Below are 10,515 nucleotides of genomic sequence, written 5' to 3'. Positions count from 1 at the left end.
TTCTTCTTATCTTAATGTGATAGAGATATGTCTCAAAGAATATGTATTTTAAAAAATTAAATAGAAAAATATATAGTATGAAAATAAATTTATTGACAAAAAAAAATAAAAAATAATTCATCACAGATGAAACTCTGAAAAAGAAAGAAAAAAAATATTAAAAACATTATTCATTTAGGTTATTTAATGAACACATGTCTTAAAATATTCCTTAAATCTAATAATAGTTAAATCATATTCGCCTAGATTTAGAGTTCTGCGGTAGCCGTCAAAAGCAGCGTTAAGGGCTCCTAACTCTGCTTTTGGCCACCCGCTGGTATTTAGAGTCGTGTAGGTAAAGGTCTAACGCTCACTTTCAAGCCGCGACTTTTCCATACCGCAGATCCCCTTACGCCAATTGCGTATCCTATCTTTTCAATGGGATCTTCCTAACGCCGGTATTTAGAGTCTTGGCTGAAGTGAGCAGTAGACCCTTAACCGACAAGACTACAGCCGCAAAAAAAGTCAGTAGTTAAGAGGTTTCTGGGCTAACGCCAGTTTATAAAGCTCTTAACTACTGTGCTATAAAGTACACTAACACCCATAAACTACCTATGTACCCCTAAACCGAGGTCCCCCCACATCGCCGCCACTATAATAAAAAAATTTAACCCCTAATCTGCCGACCGCACACCGCCGCCACCTACATTATCCCTATGAACCCCTAATCTGCTGCCCCTAACATCGCCGACACCTACATAATATTTATTAACCCCTAATCTCCCCCCCCAATGTTTCCGCTACCTAACTACACTTATTAACCCCTAATCTGCCGACCGGACCTCGCCGCCACTATAATAAATGTATTAACCCCTAAACCGCCACACTCCCGCCTCGCAAACCCTATAATAAATAGTATTAACCCCTAATCTGCCCTCCCCAACGTCACTGCCACCTAACTTCAAGTATTAACCCCTAATCTGCCAACCGGACCTCGCCGCTACTCTAATAAATGTATTAACCCCTAAAGCTAAATCTAACCCTAACACCGCCCTAAATTAAATATAATTTTAATCTAACGAAATAAATTAAATATTATTAACTAAAGTATTCCTATTTAAAACTAAATACTTACCTGTAAAATAAACCCTAATATAGCTACAATATAACGAATAATTATATTGTAGCTATTTTAGGATTTATATTTATTTTACAGGCAACTTTGTATTTATTTTAACTAGGTACAATAGCTATTAAATAGTTATTTACTATTTAATAGCTACCTAGTTAAAATAATTACAAAATTACCTGTAAAATAAATCCTAACCTAAGTTACAATTAAACCTAACACTACACTATCAATAAATTAATTAAATAAATTACCTACAATTACATACAATTAAATAAACTAAACTAAATAAAAAAATAAAAAAACACTAAATTACAAAAAATAAAAAAAGATTACAAGAATATTAGGCTAATTACACCTACTCTAAGCCCCCTAATAAAATAAAAAAGCCCCCCAAAATAATAAAGGTCCCTACCCTATTCTAAATTAAAAAGTAACCAGCTCTTTTACCAGCCCTTAAAAGGGCTTCTTGCGGGGCATGCCCCAAAGTAATCAGCTCTTTTGCCTTTAAAAAAAATACAACCCCCCCAACATTAAAACCCACCACACACATACCCCTACTCTAACCCAAACCCCCCTTAAATAAACCTAACACTACCCCCCTGAAGATCACCCTACCTTGAGCCGTGTTCACCCAGCCAGGCACCGATGGACCAAAAGAGGACATCCGGAGCAGCAGAAGTCTTCATTCTATCCGGGCAGAAGAGGACATCCGGACCGGCAGACATCTTCATCCAAGCGGCATCTTCTATCTTCATCCATCCGACGAGGAGCGGCTCCATCTTCAAGACCTCCGGCGCGGAACATCCTTCTTCCCCGACGACTAGACGACGAATGGCGGTTCCTTTAAATGACGTCATCCAAGATGGCGTCCCTCGAATTCCGATTGGCTGATAGGATTCTATCAGCCAATCGGAATTAAGGTAGGAAAAATCTGATTGACTGATTGAATCAGCCAATCAGATTCAAGTTCAATCCTATTGGCTGATCCAATCAGCCAATTAGATTGAGCTTGCATTCTATTGGTTGTTCCGATCAGCCAATAGAATGCGTATTTCGCATAAACGAGACATTTGCTAAGACAGAAATGGGTAAATTGCATCCTAAAGTTGCACATTACACAAACACAACTGTTTTTGAATATTACAGTTGCAATTGTCTAACTAATTAACCATGTTGTGCACAAATACTCACCAACGAGCCACCCATGGGGAAACTGTCTGCCCTCAAACTGCCACCACAGGGATGACTGTCTGAGGATGCGGGCATCGTGACTAGCCCCGCCAAAATTTGCACACACATGCATAATCCGCACCCGTGTGTCGCAAACAAACTGCACGTTCAGACTATGGAAGTGTTTGCGATTTCGGAAGGGCAGGTCATTGGCTGGAGCACACAGCGCAATGTGGGTGTAATATATGGGCATTCGAGCTATTGCATAGAATTCCCTCTTCAGTCGCCTCCATCTTTTTGAGGGAATCCTATGTAATGCTTACTGACTTGTACCATGGCGTTGAGAAAGTTGTAAAAAACCACAGAGAAGGTACCCTGAGACAGCCCATGCATGTACCCCTCGCCGGATTGAAAACTTCCAGAGGCCAGGACGTGTATGCAAATTAGCATCTTGGTGATGCCAGGGACTGCAGTCTGCATACGTCTATTTGGCTCCATATGAGGTTTAAGAACATTGTAAAGGCTAATGAGCTGTTCGCGATTGAGCCTATACTTGTCATAAACCTCAAAGTCGCTCATGTTATCCAAGGTGGGCCTCACCCTGTGAACAGGAGGACCTCTAACCAGACGAGCCCTTTGTCCTCTTGGAGACGCCAAGCACGCCTGATTCGGTTGTACACAACTTGTGCAACAGCACCAGCAGCAACTAACTGCGGATTATCTATATTTGCCAAGCTAAGCAGCACAAAGCCAAACAGCAGAGCAAACACACAAGGAGTAACAAGGTATGCAAAAACAAAAAAGCGATTTGATACAATGTCGATCCCAAGGGACACTTTGGCCATGTTGTTTGGGGGATTTATAGTGCAAAATGTCCAATGGTAGCGTGTTCGTAATGATTGCTGATTGTATCCACTTGATTGTATGTGAGCCGCGCAAATGCTTTCAAAGTGGGTGTTTTTTTAGGTGTTTTCCCCCAATGAATCGTAATGTGAAAGTATAAAATGTAACATATACAGTGCATCTTTGTAATGTTTGTTCATATGCGTAACAAATACTTAAACGCGATGTTATAGTAAAAAGCACACGTCCACGTTAACATGAATGAAAGTGCATACTTGTGTATAATGTGTGCATAGACATGGCATAGAATCTGATCGATCAATGTTGCTGCAATATTGTTTTGAAACGATAAAGTAACGGCTGACATCTGTAATATTCTATATATAAGTGATTGGCGAGATGTCAATATTTTACTTGTCCCATTGAAATCATAACAATGAAGATCTTCCGGCTGACATCTATAATATTGTATATATAAGTGATTGGCGAGATGTCAATATTTTACGCGTCCCATTAAAATCGCAATAATAATGAAGATCTTCCAAACTCTCGTTTACGTATATGTAGTATTGAGTGAGAAACTTCTGAAAGGGGTGGTACAGTCCAAAAGCTGTAATTTGTATGGTTGAAGCTTAGAATGACGTCATCATATAAGCAACCTGCCTGTCTAGTTAGCAAATCTTCGTTCTGTTATTGTATTTTACAACATTGTTATTGTGTGCTGATTAAAAAGATAAATGTGTGCTTTGTTGCTGTGTGATGCGTGTTATGTACATCTATGTATGTATTGTGATTCTCTCCCACATATGTTGATTTATATGAAGCAGTATACCATTGTTGTTCATTACAAAAAAGTGACAGCTCTAATATTTTCTAATGATATATTATTGTACGTAATTCCCAATGGTATATTATAAATGAATCGTGATGTGAAAGGGACACTAAATCCATAATTGATGTTTCGTGATTCCGAGAGAGAATCCAATGTTAAGCAACCTTCCAATGTAGTTGTATGATGTAAATGTGTTCACTGTTTATATGTTTATGCACATGTATGAGTGAATGGCCAAAGCCATGTATGTGCATCCATTAATGATCATGTGTTGAGCCTATGTAGATATGCTGTTCATGCAAGCATATGAGTTGAATAAATTAAATGTTATAATAGAGGTAAATGAGATGTGTTTACAATTGGCTACTGTTTGTGAATAATGAAATTTAAAAATTAATTTTCTGTGCGTTTAAATATGATGTAATTTTTAAAACCAATTTCGTATTGGTGATGGTGATTTGTAGTTGATGTAATGTAATTTCCTTTAAGAATGTGATGTTGTAGTGATGTTCACACAAGTAAAAGCCATAACTCCATAGGGAAAAAGTAAATTCTGGATCTATTTGTCATAGCGGGACTAACGCAAAAAAGAATTAAAACAATTGTAACGCTGGTATTACGAGTTTTCAAGTCTAAGCATTTTGCATGCGTTAGGTAAATCTGCCGGTCGCGTGCACGAGCACGTCTTCCCCATAGAAGTCAATGGAGGAGAAAAATTTGTTGAGAAATAAAATCCAACACTTTTTTGGAGCATAAAGTGAGTGACGTCATGTTCTGGTGTGAAAAAGTAGCTAAATCGTGTTTATTTCATAATAAAAATCTGTTTTGTGTAGGTAATGTGCTGTATATTGTTTGTATGTATCGATTAGTGTATGTATGTGATAATATTTGTAGTTAGATGTAGCTATATGAGTGTATGTTCCCGTCTGTCTATGGAAGTCAATGTAAAATGGATTTGTGTGCCTTTTTTTTCAAACACCCGAGATCTCGTAACTTTGATACGTTCTATTTTGACATGAAAATTTAAAATCGTAAAAATAAATATTGTGTAGTGTTTGTATGAGTGTAAGTGTACTTTGTGTAATGTTTTTGAAGTGATTTGTGGATGTTTTTGTTAGCGGTATATGATTAACTACTGGGTCTGGGTTTACGTTATGGATTTGAGCGGAGATGGTTATTTTTGTTGCGTTACAGAAACTCGTAATACCAGCAGTAGGGATAAAGCAGCGTTATGAGGCTTTTTCACGCATAACGCACAACTCGTAATCTAGCCATTAGTAAACGCGGTTATAGTAAAAAAACACGCATCCACGCTAACATGATTGAAAGTGCATACTTGTGTATAATGTGTGCATTGACATGGCATAGAATCTGATCGATCAATGTTGCTGCAATATTGTTGCAAAACGATAAAGTAACGGCTGACATCTATAATATTATATATACAGTATAAGTGATTGTCGAGATTTCAATATTTTACGTGTCCCATTGAAATTGCAATAATAATGAAGATCTTCCAACCCTCTCGTCTACATATATGTAATATTGAGTGAGAAACTGATGAAAGGGGCGGTAAAGTCCTAATGCTGAAAACATTATGGTTGAAGCTTAGAATGATGTCATTATATTAGCTACATGTCTGTCTACTTTCCAAATCTTCGTTCTCTTGTTCTAGTTTGCAACATTCTTATTGTGTGATGATTAAAAAGATAAATGTGTGTTTTGTTGTTGTGTGATGTGTGTTATATACATATATGTATGTATTGTTATTCTCTCCCACATCTACTCATTTATATAAAGCAGTATAGCATTGTTGTTCCTTCCAAAAAAGCGACAACTTTAATATTTACTAAGGATATCTTATAATTATACGGAATTCCTAATGTTATATAATATTGAAATCCTGATGTTAAAGGGACACTGAAGCCATAATTAATCTTTCATGATTCAGAGAGAGAATCCAATTTTAAACAACCTTCCAATATACTTCTATGATGTAAATGTGTTCATTGTTTATATATCGTTTGTTGAATGAATAGCAATGCACATGGGTGAGGCAATCACAGAAGGCATCTATGTGCAGCCACCAATCATCATCTGCTGAGCCTATCTAGATATACTGTAAATCAAAGCATATGAAGAGAATAAATCAAATGATATAATAGACGTAAATGAGACAACTATTGGTGATGATAGAATTGATCGTGATTTATAGTTGATGTAATGTAATTTCATAAAAGATTTTTTTTTTTTTTTTTTGAAAATTGTTTTTATTGAGGCAATAAAATATCAAAGTACAAACATTGTAGGTAGGGCAATATCTCCAACAAAATTACATGACAACAGTCCTTCATTTGAACAATAATACAGTGAACAATAGAAGGAGCACGGTATTGACCCCATTGAAGCCCCGTTTTATATATTAATAAGAGGGAAAACATGTGTCAACAAAATGAAATAGATCCACTTATGGGATCTGGAATTCAGTATCTGTCTGAAGACATAACTCATACGGAGAAAGATTCTCAACATAGAACATAGAACAAGTAGAGCTAAGATCAAGTATTAGATAATAGTTACCGTGGTAATACGGGGTATGTGGATTATTCATTAGTATACGGGAATCAACTGGAAAAAAGTAATTGGTGTGGGGGGGGGGGGGAAGGGGGGAAACCCAGAGAATTGTTGCCAAGGGTGGACCAGGAAGGAAGGCAAGGTAAGTAGAGAGAGAAAAAAAAAAAAAAAAAGGGAGAGGGGGGGGGGAGAGAAAGGAGGGCACTAGGAGCTGCAGGAGGGCCCGGGCCGCCAGGTCCCCGATCCATATTAGAAGCTATTTACCCAACCGGTCGGCAATCGAGGCTGCAGCCATACCAAGCCTCTTGTATTCTTCCCATGCCGACCATATAGAGCAGTAGTAGTCATATCTGCCTTCAACTCGTAGTGCGTATTCCTCCATGTTTTGGATATAATCCAAAGATTCAAGAACTGGATTGAGCGAAACGGGGGCTTGTTTCATCCACCACCTGGCTATCACCAGTTTTGCCGACAAAAGTACAGCAACACCCAAGAGGCGGGATGGTCTCGGGAGATCCTGTAGTCCGAAATGGAATAGTGCCGTGCTCCCAGAGAGGTCGTCAATGAGGCCTAATCCCCGCAGCAACCCAGCCACCTGGTTCCAGAAATGTTTTAGTTTAGGGCATTCCCACCAGATGTGGAGGTGAGTACCTCGAAGGGCACATCCTCTCCAACAGTCCGCCGACCTGGAGGGGTACACTCTATGTAGCCTAGTGGGCACCCAGTGCCACCGAAGCAAAATTTTAAGATACAACTCAAACATATTGGAGCAGCGTACTGCTGCACTGACATCTCGAAGAGCGCCCTGCCATCTACTCTCCGGAGCCTCCACTCCCAGGTCTCTCCCCCAGTCCTCCGTGGAGCTGGTTTTTATGAAATGAGGGGAGTCCAAGAGGATCCTGTAGTGGAACGATAGAGAACCTCGTAGAGGCCTACCTGCCAGCCATCTCCTCTCCCATTTAGTAAGAGCTCTCATATTATCCTTCCGAAATCCCCAGGACAAGAGAAGTGAGACCAAACGAAGGTGTTCAAACTGCAACTCCCTAGGAAAGCAGTCCGTCGGATAATTTTGGGGTGGGATAGCCAGGGCATCCCCTCTGTACAAATCCGAGAGTAGTCTGAGCCCCAAGGCCTCCCACCTCCCAGGGTGAGAGTCAGGGAGACAATGTAGCAAAGCGTTGATGGAGTGTATGGGGGAGGGATGTGGGGCAACCGAGTCCAGGGGCCGGAGCCCTCTACATAGTTTTAGGCAGGTCTTTACTATGCGGCAGTGTATGCCGTTCAATACCTCTGCGTGATCAGGGATCCATATGAGGTTGGCTATGTCCACTCCAGTGGGCAGCGAGCCCTGCTCAAGTTGGAGCCACCTCGCGGAGCAGTCCTTCACTCCCCAAGCAGTTATATGTGAGAGCATGGCAGCTTTATAATATAGTGAAATATTCGGTATCGACATGCCTCCACATCTTTTCGGCTTTTGTAGTTGGGTCAGGGGGAGCCGTACATGTTGTCCCTTCCATATGTATTTCGTAAAGGTAGATTGGAAATGGTTAAGAAGGTATGCCGGGACCGGGAGGCAGCGGAACACGTAAATCAGTTTTGGTAGCAGAAGCATCTTTACAGCCGCGACCCTACCCGTCCATGAGACCTCAGAGACCTTCCAGCCAGAGACTGTCTGTTGGAACTCTTTGAGCAGGGACCCATAGTTTGTTGCTACTATTCTCTTAGGGTCATGGGAGAGTACTACTCCCAGGTGCTTCATTCCTTCCGTTGACCACTTAAATGGGTAGGAGCCTTTCAAAGTCTCAAGGGTGTTTTCCGGGAGGCCAATAGCATAGGCCTCTGTCTTAGAATAGTTGAGTTTGTAATATGTTAACTTGGCGAATTCAGATAGAATCTCGAACAGCTTAGGGAGCGATTCCTCTGGATCTGTCAGAAAGATCGTCAAGTCGTCAGCAAAAAGGGCTAGGACCTGAGGAATGTCATGTAAGATTAGTGGTTGAATTGAGGGAGTCGTCCGGAGTTTAATCGCTAGTGGTTCCATTATAAGAGCAAAAAGGAGGGGCGACAGGGGACACCCCTGCCTTGTGCCATTCCGGATCTCAAAGGGTCTAGAAACAAATCCCAGTCCTCTCACTCTAGCAGAGGGGCTTGAGTACAAAGCCATTACTGCTTTAGTAAAAGCGGGCGGAAATCCAAAGGAGTGCAGGACCTCGATCATATATTCCCACCGGACCCTGTCAAAGGCTTTCTCAGCGTCTAATGACAGGGTGACCATTGGGATCCCAAGTGCAGCAGTTTCGAAAAAAATATTCAGTAGACGTCTGGTGTTGTCCGAGCCCTGTCGTCCCGGGGTGAACCCCACCTGGTCATGGTGTATCAAGGCCGTTCATAAAAGATTTTGATGTTGTACTGATGTTCACACATGTAAAACACATAACTCTGGTGGCAAATAGTATATTTCGTGATCTATTTGTCATTGCAGGACCTACGCAAGAATTAAAGGGACAATATACACTCATTTTCATATAACTGCATGTAATAGACACTACTATAAAGGATAAGATGCACAGATACTAATATAAAAATCCAGTATAAAACTGTTTAAAAACTTACTTAGAAGCTCCCAGTTTAGCTCTGTTTAAAAGGTTTTTGGAAAGCCCACTGCAAGTGGTAAATATCAGAAACTCCCCCCTCCCCCTTCTTTTGCATATGAAAAGACCCTTTACACAAACAGGAGCAAGCTGGAGAAGGTAGCTGATGGTATTCACATAAAACTTTGGGGCTTGGTTAGGAGTCTGAAAATCAGAGCAATGTTATTTAAAAATAAGCTAAACTATACATTTTATAAAAAAAACAACTTTATGGGCAATATAAATAGATCATCTACAAAACATTTATGCAAAGAAAAAATGAGTGTATAATGGCCCTTTAATGAATTAGCGCAACAACTATAACGCTGCCATTACAAGTTTAAAAAGATAAAAATATTGCGTGCATTACGGAAAGAAGCCGGTCGCGTGCACGAACATGTATTCCCCATTGAAGTCAATGGAGGATAGAAATTGAAAGAAAAAAACTTCCAACACTTCTGTTGAGCGTAAAGTGAGTGACGTCATGTCATTCTGTGAAAAAGTACCTGAAATCGTGATAATTTCATATTTAAAAAATGTTTTGTGTACGTAATCTGCTGTATATTGTTTGTATGTATCGATTTCTGTATGTATGTGATGATATTTGTACGTAGATGTAGCTAAATGAGTGTAAGTTCATGTATGTATATGTAAGTCAATGTAAAATGGTTTTGTGTGCATTTTTTTTCTAACACTCGTATCTTTTATCCGTTATATTTTTGTGTAAAAAAAATAAAAAAAATAAGTGTAATTTGTATAATATTTTTGAAGTGATTTGTGAATGTTTTTGGTTGCGATATATCATTAACTACTGGTCTTGGAAAGCGTTATGGATTTGTGCGTAGATGGGGATTTTTGTGGGGCTATGGAGGTTTTTTGAAACTTGTAATGGCTGCGCTAGGGAAAATGATGTGTTATAGGCCATAGCGCTACAATTTGACTCATAACGATCAACTCGTAATCTAGCTGTTAGTTTTTTCGTTTTCTCTTCCTTCTGTAATTATATATTCTCAAAATAAGGTTATGTTATGTAGTATTTGCTATATGTTTTACATTGTTATTGTCATGTACTGTTCCTTTAAGGTTCCTTAATTACTTGAGGATTCAGCTGCCTTTAAAAGGAGGCAGGGTTTCCTTTCCAAATTGCTTGGAAATTTGTTTGTAACAGATCCTGGCCGTCTGCTTGTGATAACATTTAAATCTCCCCTTTTGATTATTAATCTTCTTCAGTTACTCACTTTGGCCCCTATTTAAGAAAGGTCTTGCGGACCTGATCCGACACTGTGGATCAGGTCCGCAAGACCTCGCTGAATACGGAGAGCAATACGCTCTCCAAATTCAGCATTGCACCAGCA

Source organism: Bombina bombina, chromosome 1, assembly GCF_027579735.1.
Source record: "Bombina bombina isolate aBomBom1 chromosome 1, aBomBom1.pri, whole genome shotgun sequence".
NCBI classification, from domain to species: Eukaryota; Metazoa; Chordata; class Amphibia; order Anura; family Bombinatoridae; genus Bombina; species Bombina bombina.
Note: the sequence above shows the minus strand (reverse complement) of the source record.